The 19257-nt window shown below is 46.9% G+C and overlaps 1 protein-coding gene across 6 annotated transcripts in view; it reads right to left on the bottom strand.

Moving 5' to 3' along the window:
- The window catches only part of BOC (BOC cell adhesion associated, oncogene regulated), a 96857-nt gene extending 81010 nt beyond the window's left edge, over window positions 1-15847 (bottom strand). For 3 of the 6 annotated variants that reach the window (XM_053565431.1, XM_053565436.1, XM_053565435.1), the window contains exon 1: window positions 15442-15847. The gene's annotated coding sequence lies outside the window, so the exon portion shown is untranslated. Of the gene's footprint in view, window positions 1-11411; window positions 11504-15441 lie in introns of all 6 variants that reach the window. The other 3 variants (XM_053565432.1, XM_053565434.1, XM_053565433.1) reach the window with 2 other exon arrangements.
- Window positions 15848-19257: the final 3410 nt, after the last annotated feature.

Here is a 19257-nt window from a genome sequence, read left to right as displayed (position 1 = left end):
TCTGTCCTGGGGCACACTGCCTGCGACCTTTCTGCTACACCCCAGAGTCAGATCTGACTGGACTGTCTCCCCTCCGGTACTCTCCATGCCCCTTTTCATACCCTCTTACCACCCACCCCACTGGATGCTCAGAGTAGCTAAACTACAGAGTGCTCCAGAGGCCGGAAGAGGACTTCATTCCCTTTACATTTCAACAGCCCTGTCTTAGCCTGCTCTCTTCTGCCAACTCCAAAATGAATAAAACAGTACTTAAAATGGCATGTGGGCCCTGTTGGTGCAGGTGGCTTGCAGACTGCTTGTGGCCACCCAGAAAAGTGGGTCTGGAGATGGAACCTTGCCCCACCTCACCCATGATGAAATCTGGGGCTCCAGTCTCTCCCTCCTGCTACTGACTGCCTCCTTGTTGGCAAAATCGGAAGCATTGCTCTCTAAAATGATGACAGCTAATCCTTTGGCCTGTGAGGCTCTGTCCTTCCTGCTCAGCATCCCCCAGGGTTCAGACTGTGGCCCTCACCAACTCTGTACACAACCATCATCTGCCTCTTCCCCCCAGGACTAGGAGTGAAGTGCTCACTTTACTCACACCTGTGCAGAAGGAAACCCACTGTCTCCTTAAATCACTTGCCTCAAAAGTCAACAAACACTTACTGAACACACATTAAATATTAGGCCCTGAGAATCCAAAGATAGTAGTTCAAGCTCAACATCTGGTAAAGGACACAAAAACAGCTCAGAGCACCAGGGGATACGCTAATCAAACCCAAGTGCCCAGAGGTGATGTGCCTTCCTTCCCACTCCACTGTTAGGTGGCAGTGGGAGGGGGGATTACACTTCTCTTTGGGGAAGAATAGGCTTGTAGCATCTGTCTTTGTCTTATTCTGCATGAACAGCTCAGTAATAAAGTAATATTAAAAAAAAAAACCACTTTCGTCTGTTCTATAATTGTTGAATATGGATGGTGGGTACATGAGGTACTTGTATGATTCTTTCTGCATTTATGTATCTTTCAGTTTTTAAATTAATAAAAGATAAGACTTTTTCAATAGGATAACTAGGTAAGATTCTCTCAAATCTTCCCAATCCTACACCAACTCCCAGGGATCCCCACCCACCCAACCATGCAATGTCCTCTCAATTAAGGCAAATAGCCCCTGTCAGGGAGGTTTCAGTGTCTGCCTAGGCTCTAGTGAAGGAGGGCATGTACCCCACTCTTAGGTCTTTGAAGGCTCCCCTGTGTTGAGGGAACCAACCTCTGAGAAGGAGCCTGCTGGTCTCAGCCAAAGGGGACACTGAGGAGCCCATCTTCCTGGTGCTCTGGATTCTACTCCCAGAGCCAGCTGGCTGCCCCCCCCACCTTTCTGGGGGTTTTCTGTCCAAAAAGAGCCCTTTCCAGGGCCCTGAGCAAATCTCACAATGAGTCCCAATTGAGCGTATCTCACCAGCCGTTCCATGACTACAGAAACAAGTACCAAGGCCTCGCATCCAAATGAAAGACCACCAACGAGATTGGCTGGGACTTCGAAACTTAGCACTCTTCCCTGGGTCTCCACCTTCTACCTATAAAATTCTCAAACATACCATAACTGACAAAACTCTTCAAATATTCTAATTCCCTGAGAATACAGGTCTGTAAGTCAGCAACTTATCTCAGGCCAAATTAATAATAACGAGGATAACGGTGACCATCTAAGCACCTACACCGAACCAACTACTCTTCTAAGGAGATAACATAGACGATACAAATCCACACATGAGCTCTTGTTCTGATTTGGGAAATATTCAGGAGCTAGGATATAGCTGTCTTGAGGGCAGGAGGCACAGTGCTCAGTAAATACCCTTTGAATGACCAATCAAAAGGCCACGCTGATGACTACCAATGTCTTCAGGCCTCTGAGAAATCTGAAGGCTTATTGCTCAATATTTGGACAAGTGGCAACAGGTTAGTATGAAACCTCAAGAGACTCAAAGAGGCAACTGCCATGGGCATCTTGAACTTTAGTGAGTGGTATCTTCCAACAAGATGGTCAGACCCACTCCCCCACCCCCGTACCCCCAATCAGGGAAACACAACTCACCTTAGCAGAGATGCATACAAATAAGGTCTTACTACCTTTCCCCCATCCAGACCAAAGGCATTAGCATTAGTATTTTGGTTCATTTCCTGTGTGGGAAAAATTAGTTCTGCCTGCCTGAGATTCCATCTCAATTGGACATGCAGTTCCCCTTTACTTCCTGACTGTCAAGGTACAGAGAACTTAGTTATTAAGGAGGCTCCCTGTTCCACAGCCTTGCAGGTTGGCTTTTACGAGGGACAGAGGTGGGGTGGTGGTAGATAAAACTGGGAGCCTGTCTTATTTCTACAGACTGCTCTGGAGAGAAAGCATGAGAGAGGATCCAGATCACACGAGAGACTTCCAAGACACTCACTGAAGCTCCCACGTGGCTCTCAAACCTCCCCCTCCAACAAGAGACCACACCATTGGAGGTTCTGGGGTGGTCCCACTATACAGAATGCCATTCCTCATGCTAAAGGTGATTTTTCTTTAAAGCATCATGAAACATATTTATAAATCAATCCTTCTGAGATTTTTCTTCCCCACATCAGAAAAATAAAAATGCTTTTTCAGATCATACATTAGTCTTTGGGTTCAGAACATAGGGCCCCTGCTCACAGATACACACTACCTGGCATGCGCCTATGGACGTAGGCCTGGGATTCTTTGTCAAGATGCTCACTACCTCCTGGGGGTGACAGAATGTGGAGAGGGTGCTTTAGGAGCAAAGGCTGGATTTGGTAGGGAACATGGGTCCTGTACTTAGTTCAGTACTTCTCTATCTTCTGCCTCCCCAGGTAAACTGAGGCAAGGGCCAAGGCTTCCAGATAAGCTAATGGTCAGTGATCACTATTGTAGCCTCCCAGACTCTGGAGTTAGACCCAGAAGACAAGGGTCAGAAGGCTCCACCTTGAATCCATAATTAACAACAAAGGCAAGAAGGCCAGCCTGCCTGTTGAGTATAATTCTCTGAAGATTAAAAGAGCTTTAAACACTCCATTGCATTAGTGCTTTACCGTTCAGGGACAAACTCGGACAGGTATTACTGGTCTGCACTTACACCACGTGGGCAGAGCCACTGAATTGCAGCCCAGAGCTCATAGTTAGTCACTAGTCAGGCTACAGATTAGAGGATGGGCCGGGGGCAGAAAGAAAACCAAAGGAGGAGGTGCTATGGATTTGGATCTCTAGCATGGGACTTCCGTGGTCCAAAAGCTGACTTTCCAAGGTGTCCAAGGAGTCTTGCTCCTCCTTTGTACTGCACTCTGAAATACCTGGCTGGTGCCTTTCAGAGTGAGAAGGTACCAGCTGGCCTCAGACCAGCTGGCCTCAGCTCTCTGCTTCTTCCAAGCAAGGGAATGGGTCTGAAATTAAGACCCTGTCCCCCAGGGTTGGAACCCTTACTACTCTTTCCTCAGCCCTGGGAACTTTCCAGTCTTGTTCAGCAGACCTGCATGACCCTCCACTCACTTTCCTTTCCTCTAAATGTGGTCCAGAGCTGGAGGCGCTTCTCCTGCTCCTGTTATTAAACCCACCAGCAACTATCCCAACCTGTTCCCTGAGAGCTCATTATTTAGAGTGACTGATGAGTGCCCTGAATGTTGAGGGTGCTGCCACCATATACCCAAAGAATCCTAGTTTTTCAGGATGACTCAAGAAAGAAGAATCTCTTGGCAGGAAAAATGTCCTCAACCTCTTTGCACCTGACTGGTCTTCCTCTTTCATGACCACAAAACAGGCCCCAGTGCTCAATCACTCCCAGGTCTCACACTGCTAGAACCAGGAGGGACGAACGCTGAGACTTCAGAGGCTGAGAGACCTGCGGCTGCCACCGCCACAGGATGTGGATGTGGGTGTGTAGGAGGGCTGCCTGCCCAGGGGACCTCACTTCCCCACTGCTTGTCCGCAGCTCCAAAGCAAGTAAAACAAACTACGGAGGAGGAAGGCAAACAGCCCCATGTGCAACTCCTGTCTTTCCATTAGGAAGGGAGCACCAGGGTCTGCACAGCTGATACTTCCAGATGTGGAACCCAAACACAGGCAGCTCCTGACAGCTTACCAGGCTGCGTTAAACTCCAGTAGCACCAGGGCCAGGCACGTCCAGAAGATGATAAAGGGATCACACTGCACATCGGGGGCTCTGCTGGGGGTGAGGGTGTCTCAGCACACAGCTTTGGACTCCTCCTCCCCAGCCCCTTCCTCCCCAGCTGGACATGTGTATGGGGCACAGAGGGAGAGAAAGGGAAAGCCAAGGGCAAGAAGCTGATCTGAAAAGGCTACAAACTGTGTTACTCCAACTACATGACATTGGGGAAAAGGCAAACTAGAGAGACAGTAAATCTATCAGTGGTTTCGAGAAGCCAGGGCAAGGGAGGGAGAGATGAATGGGGACTTTAGCCAGTGAAACTTACTTTCTGTCTGATCCTGTAATGGTGGGTACATATTATTATATGTTTTGTCAAAACCCAGGAAGTGTACAATGCAAAGACTGAATCCTATGGACTTTAGATAGTAATAATGGGTTAGTGTCAGTTCATCAATAGTAACAAATGTACTGCACCAACAAAAGTTCATAATAACAGAGGAAATTGGTAGCGGTTAAGTAATAAGGGTGAATTGGTATGGCAACTTTGTATTTTTTATTTAATTTTCTCTGTAAACCTAAAACTGCTGGGGGAAAAAAAGGGGACCAAAATAAAACTGGAGGAAGAGGCTCAGACTATTCTCCCAACTCCCTGAGACTCCTACTTGTTGGGTTTGAGGATCCGGTTATATAATTTCTTAGGCATTATTTTCCAACCTTTATTATCTGCACAAGATTTTCTGGAATATTTACCCCTATTTTTTTCTTCCTCAGCTGCTAAATCTAGAACCAAGTCCGAAATGACTGAGATTAAATTTGAAGTCAGATTTGCCCCCCTATAGGAGGGCATCCCAATGTGCTGTTCCTCACTCCCGGGGTTTGTCACTCCCCATCTCTGTACCTGTAGGCCTGGTATGGGCATGGCCCCAACAGATCCTACCATGGGTGAAGCTCAACTATTCTCAAATTCATTTCGTGTCCTTGGCTTGTGGTTCCACACGAGAGTTGACAGAACTCTATTCCACTCAGGTTGCTAAAGGAGGAGAGTGGCAAAGTGGATGGCGCAGGCACAGTTAGGAAATCCCAGATGAACAACCAGGTTACAAACTGTTGTTGGGATCAGAGAGACAGCCAGGCCTCCCTGCATCTCCCAGACAGGCTGATAAAGCAGATGTTCAACAGATTCCCCTTAGATGGGTGACAAAGAAGGGCAGACAGGGAATCCGCTTCTTTCTCTCCCAGACGGATGGAACAACCAGCACACCCACGGACATCCCCGAAGTTAGTCACCTTGTGAAAAAGAGAAGGAACTGGCCTCTTTCAGTGGCAGCCTGGTACACAGCTTCCTGGCTTTTCTGAAACAGACACTGTAACATCAGACTACCCCAGAATTTGCGTTCTTATGGAAAGCCACGTGGAATTATTTCATTGTGTTTGAAACTCCCATTTGGGATTCAGGAGAGTCCTGCAGACAAGCAGACTACATACCAGATTCTACTCTAGGAGACTCTACCCAGTGCTCCTAGGAAAAGATCTACGAGCAAAGCAAAGCCCCTAATCTTATGGATCTTTCACTCTAGTGGGAAGCAGGCAATAAGCAAATGAACAAATAAGTAAGTTAGGAGGAGAAAGCATTAAGGAAAAATAAATTAGGCTGAGGGGAGAGAAAACAATGGTGGGAGTATGTACTGAAGGGTGGTCAGGTTAAGGTGTCCATGAGGCAGATCCTGAATGAAACAAGGTGGGGGGGGGGTGCTCGGCAGGTGTCTAGGGGAGGAGGCAAGTGCAAAGCCTCTGAGGAGGGGCCTTCGGCTAGTTTAAGAGCAAGAGGGAAATTGATGCAGCTATGGGAGTGGGCAAAGGGGGGAGGTGAGATGAGAGAGGGAAGATGGGCTGAGGGCACTGCAAGGTGTTTAGGTATTTTCTCTGTACAAAACAGGAAGCCATGGACAGTTATGAGCAGAGAAGTGACCTCAGCTGGCTTGTGTTCTGAAAGCACGGCATTGACCATGGGGCTGCGGTGGGGGTTTGGAAGGGTCAGGAAAAGGGTTGAAACAGGAAGAATGCTTGAGGGGCTACTGCAATACCCAGGTCAAAAACGTTGACAGAAGACTAGGGGGCGTGAGAAGATGCGGGATTCTGGAAGCATTCTGAAGGTAAGTCCAATATTATTTGCTAGTTTAAAGTGGACTGTAAAGGGAAGGACAGAGTCGATGCCGACTCCAAGATTTCTGGCATAACTGGCTGCATGGGAACCCCTTAATTGAGGAAGAAGTAGTGGGGAAGGCTGGGAGAATGCTTTCTCCTCCTAACTTATTTATCTACACCAGGCCTGGTAGCGACTGCACCTGGGGCAGGGCTTTGCCCACTGCAGGCTCTTCTTCCTCCCATCCTCTCACTTCTTCCTCACTGTAGACCTTGAGCCAGTGGGGGCTGCTTTAGCAGGACGTTCCACCACTCATCCTTCCAGCCACCCAACCCCACCAATAACCCTCTTTTCGCTCTGTCCCTCTTTCTTTTCCTAACAACAGCTACCTTCTACTGCTGGCTCTGACACACTGCATGTGCTGTGCCCTGACTCTCCCTTGCAGTAACTTAAGAAATTGAAGTTTTCGAGTTTAACTGGCCCAAGCTCACACACCTAACAATTGGTCCGTCTGGTTCCAAGCCTCCTCTCCACCAGAAGACCACACAGTCTCAAACCTGGAAGTGGCTCTAGAAACACTACTCCCTCCTGCAACAACCACCCAGCTCCCCAGCACTGTGCCCTTCTAATAAAATGGATTCTGTCCTCTTGAATGGTATCCCCCAGAAACTCCCCAGACTCCTGTGTTCTTGCCTCTCTCAAGGAGGAATGTTAGCCAGAACTCTTGGACCACGCCTTCTTTTCCTTCCTCAACTCCTGCTGCATCTTGAAACCCGTATTGCTCTGTCCCTCAGGAAGGCAAAGGCAGATTGGCTGGAGGGATCCAGAAGGGTTTCTGACAATATGACCAAAGTGCCTCCAAGCCAGGCTCCTGCCCTTAGAAAACAAAACAAGCATAGAAGCAGAAGCGTCCCTTATGCCCAGACTCTTACTGCTGGCAAATTCCCCAAATTTCCCATCTCCTAACTCATCTTGGCTGAGCACAGATGCCAAAGGCCTTGAGCTTTTGAGGTGAGGGGGGACATTTTCAGTCAGAAGTGTTCCCTTTTTGGGAGGAATACCTTTCACATTTCACTGCATCCTCCTAAGTGTCCTGAGAAGGCTGCTTGTGAGGATGGGATAAAGGTGCAGACAGTTTCCATGGCTTCCTCTCCATCACTTAAGTGGCTGGTCACATAATTATATCTTAACCTCAAGTGTTCTGTGCACCCTCAAACCCAGAACACCTTGGCTAAGGTTTCTCATGTTTGCTAAAGAAAAACAAGGAACAAAGTTAACTATATGTCATCTGCAGCCAAATCTCCACCACTCTCCTAAGCCAGGAGGGAGAGGCCTGCTTTGCTCTTCTGCAGGTAACTGCCTGTCGAATTCTTTCTGCTGGCTGCCCTATGAGTATTTGCCTGGAAGGGAGCATCTTCTGTCAGTTACCTGTCTGTCAAAGCTGCTACTTCCTTCCCCAGGGTATTTTTCTTTACAAGCTGCCACTTCTCCTGACCAGTAAAAGTATCTGCTGGGCTAAACACCTTCTCCCCCTCACTCCACCAAAAACACGAAGGGCCTGCTTGATCAGACTTGCAGAGATCCTAGGAGCAAATGGATTTGTCTGGCAGCTATAGTGAAAGCAGAGTCTCAGGTCAGCCAATTCAGACAACATCCCAGGGAGGGGAAAAAAGTCGAAACATGTTCTAAGATGAAACCCATGATGGATGTGGCTTTCACCACTGCCTGCAAAGTCTGACCCTCACAGTGCCACAAAGCCTCTGGCTGCGAAGTCTGACCCTCACAGTGCCACAAAGCCTCTGGCTGCAAAGTCTGACCCTCACAGTGCCACAAAGCCTCTGGCTGCAAAGTCTAACCCTCACAGTGCCACAAAGCCTCTGGCTGCAAAGTTTGATGCTAGCTGAGGCACAAAACCTGGCTTCCCTGGTGCTGTTGCAACTCCTGAACCATTCAAAACCTTCTAGTTGTAGTTCCAGTTTTAAATTTGAGTCTCTTAGGTGAGTCTCATAAAGGCTCCCTCCTAGCTCTTCGTCTTTGTTAGTTGCAAATAAAACAGTTTTCCCAAGCTAAGGTGGGTCTGCTTTGGAAGAAAGATGGCCTGGGCTTTTTTCTTTTCTTTTTTTTTTCCTGCAAAACCCAAGTTTTGGAGTCAGCAGACCTGAAATGAAATCTTGGCTCTACCACTGACCAGCTGTGAAACCAGAACAAGTCACTATGATTATTTAAGCTTCAGTTCCCTTATCTGTAGAATAGGGTAACAATGCCTAGCTTCATAAGACTGCCTGGGGATTGCAAGGACGATGCTTGCAGTGAATAGCACAGGGCCTGCCACACAGTAGGTGCTCACCACAAGGCAGCTATCATTCCCCCTGGTGCTGGAAGGATGGCAGAAGCAAGTACTGCTGCCTCTTTAGCACTGAGATTAGCCAAACTCCCCCTGGGCTCCAGGTCCATGCTGATCCCTGGCCTAATCCATGGGGTGAGAGGCTGTCCAAGAGTTTTGCCTCTCCCTTGAAAAGTGAAATAACAATTCTTCCCTCACATGATGCAAAGGCAACTGCTGCTCGTATGTGTTCGCCCTCTTGGGAGGGAAGCTTGCCACAAAAACACAAGGCTTTGTTTGTAAAATCAGGAGAGCAAAAATTAACTCCATCACACCACCACTTTCAGACAACCTGCTCAATTCTTTTCACTCACACTCAAGACCTGTATGGTGTGTCAGTGACAAGGGGACTGGTTGCCAATGTGAAACCCACCTATAGAAAGCCACCTTGTTGTTCCTCTTTGGAGAGGAGAGCTGAGTTCCCCCAGCCCCTTTCTCCCATTGTCAAAGACCACCCAGTGAAACTTGCTGGCAGGCTGCCACAGTCCAGACAGGCAAAGCCAAGCCTAACTCCCCAGCCTCCATCTCTGCAACAGAAGCCTACAGAATGAAAAGCACCTGATTGTGAGGACTTCACAGATGGCAGACTACCAAAAATCTCAAGGAAGGGGTGCAGGGATTATTTCAGAGGCCTGTACGCTGGACGATCCATTAGAATCTAACTCTTGGCTATAGTACAGTAGATTTTTATATACTTTGTTCACTACAAAACATCCATTCATAATGATAGAGGTAAACAGCTATGAATTTCCATGACTTTATGTGGTCTCACTTGCAAAAGAGCACACTGTGCTGACTGACTGCATTATTAAATCTCTCTCACTTGGGCACAACTGTGTAAGAAGGAAGAGCTACCCCAACATGACTGTGGGATGATAATCACGAGACAGAAAAAAGAAAGACAGACAAGTGAGGAAGGTGATTTATGAAATAATTAAGAGCAGCCTCTGCTTTCATAGAAAACTAATAAACCCAGAACCCTCCAATTTTCTTCTCCAATTAACTGTGACCCATACCTAATAAACTTGCTGGGATTGTAATGTTAGGTACGTTCAGACTAGTAAAGGCGCTTGGCTGAGACTAATCTGGAAAAATATTGGCAGAGCCAGGGAAGATGGGGGAGGGCTCTCTTCCAGAGTTCAATTCCAGCCCAGTCTGGGAGGGGGGCCTCCAAGGCCAGTCCTTCCCCCAACCTGTAGCTCCCATACTTTGTGATATTTACCTTTCAGTAGCCAAGGAGGTTTCTGGGAAACTGGAGAGCCCCTCAATTTTCATGTCCCTAAAATAAATGTCCCCTCACACCGCACTGTGGGAATGATTTTATAGCCAAGTAAACCTACTCCAGAAAGCTGAACAAATGGAAAACAGAACTGAAAGGTAAAAAGCTGCAGTCAGGGATGTGTTTCTAGAATTCTTAGCTAAAATCTAAAGTAGACCAGAAAGGAAAACCAAAAAAAAAAAAAAACACTTATTTTTCCTTTTCCCTCTGTTTTAGAAATGTGTCTAAGACCCAAAGTTTTGAGATTCTGTATTCAATGCAGAAAACCAGGTTTCAACCTTTTGTAAAAATAAAAACAAACCAACAAAAAAAGACTACTCTGAACTTGAAATCTCATGTCTCCAGCATACTCATGCCTATCATTCACTAAAGCAAAATGAACTTTTAGGGAGAAAATATTGAACAACACATACAGGGAGAGGTAGGTCTCATGTCTGACTTTAAGACTCAGCCCAAGATTTTGACTGCCCTCCTGCAAGAAGTCTTTTTTAATTGACCCACTCTTAGTACTTTGACAAAAGAGTTTACATTACGTGGCTCTGCATTTCCCTTCCCATCAGTAAGGGGGTTCTGGATGGTGTGGGCTCCAGTATCATCCCTCCCAGTTACGCTGTGGGGCCAAGCACACAGCCAGTCCTCCATCAAAGCTTGTGGAAAGGATGAAGGCTCCAAACTACACATACTTCAGCACCCTCATCTTGTCCAACACTGTCTCCAAACCCATTTTGGAAAAGGAGAAACATGTCTTTGCCATACTTTCCACTGCTCAGCTCCTTTTGGGTTATTTTTCTTCAACTCTACTTCCCCTGCCCATATTATGCACTTTTCCTGTTACCAACCAGGAGAACTAGTTGAAACTTTCCTCAATGTTTTCTCTGGCAACTGAATGAAGGTGACTGTACATTACTGGCTATGGTCCTTCTGCTATGATTTCCTCCTACTGCCCAATAATTCTGTCCAAACATCAAAGGCCTTCTTTGAAGAGAAGGCCAAATTTATCATTAAGAAAAGAGAAATTATTTCCTAACTCTATTTTAGAAGATGGGAAAAAGTGCAATCCCTCTAGGTTTTGTGAGATAAACACTGCATGATACATCAGACCACAAGACATTCTCTGTGATACCAATGACAGAGATATAAACATAAGGTTTTCCTCACCCAGACCTAAGCAGGACTTTTCCACAGGGAGCTTAAGAGTCAAAATCCCACAGTACATGGTTTGTATCTAACACGTCTGACAGAGTTTGCTTCAGGGGAAGGAGGGGTTCATGTAGCTATCACAGGCTTTGACTAAAAGAGTAAATGGGTGAAACCAGAGCTAATTTGAGGTTAGTCCAGTTTCCACACAAAGTTGGACTCTTTCAATACTTAAGAATTAAAAACACTATCTTCAAGTAGTAACCAAAAACATGAAGAAATGGCTGACCTAATGGGCCAGAGATATTAGACGTAGCAGAAAACCTCACCTACTTCTTCTACTCTTTCACTGCTACCCTCAGATGATGTGAACGTTGACAAGACTTCATGGGTCAGAAGTTCCAATAAGCCTGTGCCAGGACTGAGGAAAAAGAGAATCATCTCATCTTTCGAACAACATAAACAAACAGTTCTAAAGTATTTGCTTTTTACACAGTGCATGGCTATAAACAATGGTAATTCCTTATTAACCCATTTCATAAATAAGAAAACAGAGGAAAAGCGGTTTTTTCTAATATCACAGGTCTCCTTAATGTCTAGCTTCCTGGCTTCTTGCTAGAGCTGAAATGAACAATGGGTGAAGAACAACAATTACATTGCACAAAACCATGATCTTTGGGTCCAGCAGTCCACTTCCATCAATATTCACCAAATATTTCTTAAGAATACATTGTAAGCAGGCCTCATACAAAATAAGGTGGGATTACAGGGAAGGGATTTGGGGTGATTAAGAAGGTATTTCTTATTCAGGTATTGCCTTATTCAGAAGGCAAAGAATGACCTCAGCAAAAATCAAGGATTAGCTACTAGATCAGTCACACTGGAGCAGAAGGCTCCTACTAAAGTAACAGTGTCATGAGGTGGGACAGAGATGCATAGGAGAGAGGTAAGAAATTCACATTTTCCATCCAGGCTTTGTTTAAACTAGGTGGTGATGTGATCACGGGACTGATAGAAAATGGATGGGATAGTGATTGTAGGTGGTGGGGAGCCCAGCCATGTGTCAGCAACAGTTGTCAAGAGCATCAACAAGCAGGAATAAAAAAGATGGTAGAATAATAAAAGGAAGGGCAGGAAAGACTGGGCAAGCTTGAGAAGAGGTCTGACTCTGTGGCACTGGCGATACAGGAAAAGATTAGTCCAGTGATCTGAGTCAGTAAATGGAGTTCATAGGCTCCAACCCAAGTGTCCTGATCCTAAGGGCAATGCCACTGAGATGGGTCCTGTAAACCTTGCCTCTTGCATTCCACCTCCCCTCTTCCACCCAATGCCAATCCTAAGGCCTCCAAGAAGGCAAAAACTTTCTTTAGGAAAGCTTTTGGATATATCTGTTCTCACTTTTTCTGTGATAGATCACAGGGAAAATGTTGAGAGACTTTGGTCAAAAATGTTGAGAGACTTCAAGGCTGTCCGAGGACAAAAGAAGAGTTTATACTTTCAGCCCATCTATATAAAAAGTTAAGTGTGCAGACTGATGATGGATATGGTATGGGATTGTGAATGATTTTTAAAATATTTTCTTAACTAGTAATAGATGCTTGTGTAATAAATGAAAATTTGGGAAGAACAATCCTTTGACTAAGAGAACTTACTTTCTTGGGAGAAGGAAGCTCTCAGCTGTGGTGTCTGATGCCCTATAAATGTTTACTGAATTAAATTATAGAGATGGCAAGAAGTTACATATGTTAAATATATTTTTCTAAATGGAATGTAGTACTTACTTTCCTCTCCCTCCCCAATTCTCTTCTCCTCTCCCATGTTTTCCCAGATAGCAAGAGGGCTTAGGGAAAATAAAGTAAACCCTAATGTACAGGATCTTTGGGGCCAAGTTCATACTTTCTTATTCAGAAGCCACATAGTGCTGCACAGCCATTACCTGGTGCACCCAGGTCTTCTGCTGTAGTTTTAAAGACACAGAGAGATAAACCCTAATTCATTAACTCTATCAATTGACTTGCTGACATACGAACCCAGACCCTTTAGGGCCATGGAACACTGTGCTTATCAGGCTCACTTCTTGTCCTCCTTTCTTAAACCCTGGGGTGGGGCCATGGGGATGTCAACTGAATTATTTCATGAGTAAAATCTCCTATTCACTCTTAGGCCATGAGTTGCTGAAGAGCTGGGATCCCAAATACCTGAAAAAACATTTCAAAAAAAAGGAAAAATCTCTGGACCCATCTGGAGAATGGAAAGGAAAATAAATCACATTCCTTATTATGAGTTGGCTGATCAATTAACAACTAAGCAGGGTCCTCACTAGTTTTTTCTCCCCATTGTGATCAAAGAATCAACTAACTATCCTAGCTGGGTATCAATCTCCCCTCCCAAGTTAAGCTAATGGCCTGTAGCAAAGGCACTTTCTCCCAAGTAAATGTCTCTTGGAATGTTGCTCTTCTGAGGTATCTTGAAAGTGGACAAAAGAGACAGCGCTGAGGCTCAATCCTCCAACTAAGGTGACTAAGGTATAGACATCCTCTTGCCTCCATAAGAGCCAAATTCTGAGTAATAAATCTATATGGTGGACAGTGGCAGCAATGTGGCATAACCAGGCAACTTTTACTTCTTTCATTTTTACCTCTTTGCATAAACTCACTTCAAAAACTCATTTAGCAGGAAAAACATAACCCCACTGCTATTTCCACTCTGTCTATGTCTCACTGACCCCACGGTGCTTCAAGATTACCATGGGAGTCTTCTGGGTTTCAATTATAAGACCATTAAAAAGTACCAATTATAAGACCTCAGAAATGTTCCTGGGAAACCTGTTATACACCTCAAAATGGCCAACCTCTTTCCTCAGATTTACTTTTAGTAAAGTTCAGAAAACAGGTCACCCAGATGTATGGACATTCCAACCCCCACCCCTTCCCATATTAAAACATTAAGACTATGTTTTAATATCTCCCATGCTGCCCTTGAGAACAGGGAGATTGATTTATTGGCTGTAATCAAAAGGATGAAAAAACCATCACAGAGCTGGGCTGCCTGTTTAGGACCCAGTTGTGGAATCAATCAGAAATGTTTTCACATTCAAGGATTTTTTTTAATGATATTCATCAAATAGTCAATGTTTGCAAAATTGTGGACAACCAAGAATTGGTGACAAATGTGTGCTGGATACTGGGCACTTGGAGATGGCACAAGGGCTAGAAACAGAAACATACTCTTCACTCAGGCCACTCAAAAGGTAACTATGGGTGAAAAACTTACATAAACCCATTTGAACTTGCAGAGAAAGGATGCGGGGAAGCAGCATTACACCCCACCACACCCAAAAAGTGCCTGTTTAGGATTGCTGGTGTGTGGTTTGGGTATTCTTAGCTCTGCTGCCACATCTCTGGAGGAACACAACTCTGCTTCAAGTAACTCCACTGCCACCCTCATCCCCAAAACAAAACAAAACAAATCTCCACAGCTCCATAAACTCTCCTCCAGGTCTGTCTGGCTCCCACCCCTCAAAATCCTCCCTTGGACTGGCAAAGCAAAGTAACACTGAGCACCCTGAAAGTCAGGAAGGCCCTTCAGACACCCAGCAGAGAATTTTCTCCCTGGCTTCCTTGCTGTCCCCACAATCCCTTCCCACTTGTTCCAGAGACTGATTTCCCCACCTTCTCATAATTACACAAACAAAAATCCCGGAGAGCATAACCCCAGGAGGACCCCGCGTGTGTGAAAACACAACACACACACACTCCCTCTCACCGCCGCCCCAGCTCCGCAGGCACCTCCGGATACTGCTAGCCCCTGCCCCCCCTCCATCTAGGGATGCTTTCCTGGTCTCTGATTTTAGTGCTTTCCTTTTAAAAAGCCAACTATGACAATCCCTCGTTCCCGAAGGGGCCAAATGGCGTTGAGCGGTTCTGTATTTGCCGACACCCATGCGGGCTTCTCCCACGGCCTGGCGCGCGGAGCCGGGCGGTGGTGTCACCCTTCGGGGGAAGTCTGGAAGACTGTCCCTGTCGTTCTTCCACCCGAGAAGCTTCCAGGAAGTGCGGGGACGAAGCAAGCACGACCCGGCCAGACCGCGCGGGCAGAGAACGGGACGCGGCGCCCCGGGGCCCGGCCGTGACTCCCGGGCGGCGGCGGCCCCGGAGACCCCGCTGCCCGCCTCGTCCCGACTCCTTAGTCCCGGGCGGCCGAGCGCTCAGACCCGGCTCCCGCCGCCGGCGCGTCCCCTAGCAGCCGCTCGTCGGCGCTGCCTGTCCTGCGGCCGCCTCCCACCCCCTCCTCTCCCCAAACCAACAAACACACACAACTTTTTATGAAAAGAAAACAAACTCCAGCGACGTGACTCACCTCTGGTGCAGCCGGCGCCGGGGAAGGGCCAGCGTAGTGGGCGCGGAGGGAGCCACACCGCCGCGCCGCCCCGACACACAACACACAGTGACACCAGGAACGCACGGCACCGGAGAGCGGCCGCGGCTGGGGCAACAAAGGCGCCCGGACCAAGAAGTTTCGGCCGGCGTCGGGAGGGCGCGTGCGGGCGCGAGTGGCTGCTGTGCGTGGGGGCGAGTGCGTGCCGTGTGCCGTGTCTGCGGTGCGTGCCGTGTGCCGTATGCCGCGTGCGTGTGTCTGTGTGGGCGAGCGTGCGCGCGCGGCGGCTGACACCGGCGCTCCGGGCTCAGGGTCCCGGCGGCAGGAAGCGGGGGCCGCGGCGACGGCGGCAGCAGGACAAGGCAGGGGACGCCGCGCCCAGCGCACCCGGTCCCTCCATGTGGAAGAAGCTTTTTTGGATGACTGAACTCGCAAACAATTCCTTCTTTTGCTTCTCTTGCCTAGGAGCCTCCCATTACCGCGCAGGGAGAAGGAGGAGGCAGGGGAGGAGGCGGGGAAGAGGAGGAGCAAAACAGAGCAAAGAAAAAGTCTTGCAAAGACAGCTGGAAAAAAAAAAAAAAAACCACAGTCCCCCAGACTTCAGGGCAGTATTTCCCCAAACGCACACTTTCTGCTGCGCCTCCGATCCGCGCGCTCTCCTCCGACTTCGTTCTCTTTCTCGTTTCAAAAGCACTTGTCCTCTGTCTTGCTCTGGCACGGATGGGCTCCCCGGAACCCCCATTTTTTCCTTGGCTTCATCTCAGATCTTTCCCCTCAGATATACTATCCTTCCCTCCTTTTGCCCAGTCTCTTTATCTGAGCCAGAAGACACCCACCTCTCAACTGTCTCTTTCTTCTGCAAACTATTGGACAAAGAATTAAAAGAAAACCTATTAAATGAGCCGTTCCCCCCCCCCCAAAAAAAGTGGGGCCGCAGCACTCAGGAACATAAGGAAGTCAGTCTTAGGGAAGGCCCAACACCGCATCCCCGTCCCCTGGGTCGGTTGGGCAGGGTTTGCCTGGTTGACAGCGCCCTGACCTCCATTCATCATCCCAGGGTGTAGCAGCAAGGGAAAGGGAGGGAGAACAGGGGCTGAGGGCTGGGGAGTTGTGGCCTCAGAAAAGCCAGTTACCTCCGTGTGTGTGTTTGTGTGGCTTCGTGCTGGGCAGAAAACGTTCGGAGCAGTGGTTCTCAAACTTGAATGGTCGCATGCAGAGGTGCCTGGAAGGTCTGTTAAATCCCATTGCCGGGCCTCACCTCCAGAGTTCCGATGCAGTGGATGAGCCAAAGAATTTGCTATTTTAGTAAGTTTCCAGGTGATGTTGATGCTACTGGTCCAGGGCCACAGTTTTTGAAAACCCCTTTTCCAGAGCATTAACAAGTCAAGCAAACGTTGAGCTGGTGGCAAGTTAGGTCTCATTCTTTAAGGGATGAAACATAGATTGTAAAGGGTCATCCGTTTTACACCTTAATGCTCTGGAAAAAGGGTTTTCAAAAACTGTGGCCCTGGACGAGGAGCATCAACATCACCTGGGAACTTACTAAAAAAGCTAGGAAAACCAAGACCCAGAGGGCTAAGTCACTTATTTATTGAGATAAATAAAATAAATCTGTCGCCCTTGGTAAAGTGCTATGGCATCACAGCTCACAGCAACCTCCAACTCCTGGGCTTAGGTGATTCTCTTGCCTCAGCCTCCCAAGTAGCTGGGACTACAGACACCGCACAACACCCAGCCATTTTCTCTTACAGTTGTCACTGCTGTTTGAGCTGGCCGGGGCTGGGTTCAAACCCACCACCCTTAGTATATGGGGCCGGCGCCCTACCCACTGAGCCACAGGTGTCGCCCTAAGCCACTTATTTAAAGTGAACTGGGAGTTTGTGCCCAGGTGATGAGGACTCTGTCCTGGGAGTCAATCAGGAAAGCCAGCAGTAGGGAGAATGGGGGTGTGGCCTTCCCTCTTTGGCAGGGTCATTGCTCTGGGAGTCAGGTAGCCACTGTGACTTGGAGAAAGTCACTTAACCTTTCTGGTCTGTTTTGATTTCTATTGTTCATTTCTTATCACTAAAAATACATGCTTTACACTGAATATATGATTCTAATTGAATCTGAACCAAAAGAGCACACAGAAGTAAACATAAATATATCTTATTTCATATTTTGCACTGTCTTTTTCTCCCACATTTGGTAATTCAGGCAGTAGCCAGTTTCTCTGTTGATTTATTTTGCACTTTCAGTTCTGTGTGCCTGAATCCTTGGGCATGTCCCTAAATGGATCAAATCATGTGGCAAAATGTATCCAGAGGACAATCCATTTTCAATAAAAAGGTGAAAGCCCTCTTTAAATTACCCACTTACATTCTCCTTTCTTCTCCAATCTGTCCTTCCTCACTTTCCTTCTCTTTTAATCTCCACCAATCTCCCCCAGCATTTTCAAAGACCTATTTTTCTTCTTCATCAGGATGTTAGCTTATACCTTCTCACTGTCCTTTAGAGGCATAATTCAGGACTATGAGGCCTGGGGTCCACCCTGGGTACAGGACTATTTATTCTGCCAAGGGAAGGAGTGAGTCAGGCTTTTGCTGCAGTAAAAGCACTACTTATGCTCAGAGACCCAAACAGGGGACTTTCTGTTTTTCAAAGATGATTTCAAGTGCCGCTCTCGCTGGTGATGGTGGGATTCTAATGAGAACAAGGTGCATGAAGTCTTATATTGATTCTTCCACGGTCCTATATACCATTCATGGATCAGCCTCTCAGAGGAGTCTCCTACCCCTTCACATCATCTTTCTCCTAGGACTCTATCCCTTCCATTCTCATCTTTGGGTTCACACAGTCCTGGCCTCTGAGTCAAAGCATCAGAATACAACAGAAGGTAAAGAAATATAGCAGTTGTTACAAACACTGTGTAGCCAAGAGAAAGACTTTAGGCCTTGTACCTCCTTTCACCACAGGATGCTCACCTTTCCTGTAGTTCAGGCACAATGCAGACTGTAGTTTAATAGGACTTAACACTGCCCACAGCATCAAGCTCACTATTGGCACCTGTATTTTGTTTTTGTTATTAATGTGATTGCATGTATTACTATTCTTGTAATAACAATGTATCTTGGAACTCTTTTTGCACCCCCCCTTTGCCTAGAAGGTGTTTCTTGCCCAATTCTCTCCTCCCCTTTCTATAAGTTTTTCTTTCCTAGCCCATCCCACTCCACTCCAGCATCTCAAGACAGATGGAGCTGGCCTTAGTAAGGTGCTTTTTACTGCTTTCTATTCTGTTCAGTGGTGATTTATCTCTGGCATCTTGCTTTCTTGGAAACTTTATGGGCCTTATTAAAAAGGAAGCATTTAGTATGGAAGTGATCATTTATTATGCTGGGTGGAAGTGAGTGGGGAGTGAGCTTGAGCAGGAACTGTAGGTCTATACAAGATACTCTTGTTGCTGGACTATGTGAAATAAACTGGAAGGAATTTAGCAAGTGACAGGAAAAGATGTCATTCCCTCCTCAGTGTGCTATAGACTCTCTACCTATATTATATAAACAGGGATCTCCGGTGGTTCCAATGTACACTTCCTCTCTGGGATTATTTTATTTTATTATTTGTTTTTTTGAGACAGAGTCTCATTTTTTTGCCCTGAGTAGAGTACTGTAGCCTCATAGCTCACAGTAACCTCAAACTCTTGGGCTCAAGCGATGCTCATGCCTCAGCCTCCCAAATAGCTGAGACTACAGGTACCCACCACAATGCCCAGCTAGTTTTGGGGTTTGTTTTTTTTTTCAGAGCTGAGGTCTCACTGTT

The sequence above is a fragment of the Nycticebus coucang genome, chromosome 16 (assembly GCF_027406575.1).
Source record: "Nycticebus coucang isolate mNycCou1 chromosome 16, mNycCou1.pri, whole genome shotgun sequence".
Lineage (NCBI taxonomy): Eukaryota > Metazoa > Chordata > Mammalia > Primates > Lorisidae > Nycticebus > Nycticebus coucang.
This window is presented reverse-complemented; position numbering and strand designations above follow the sequence as displayed.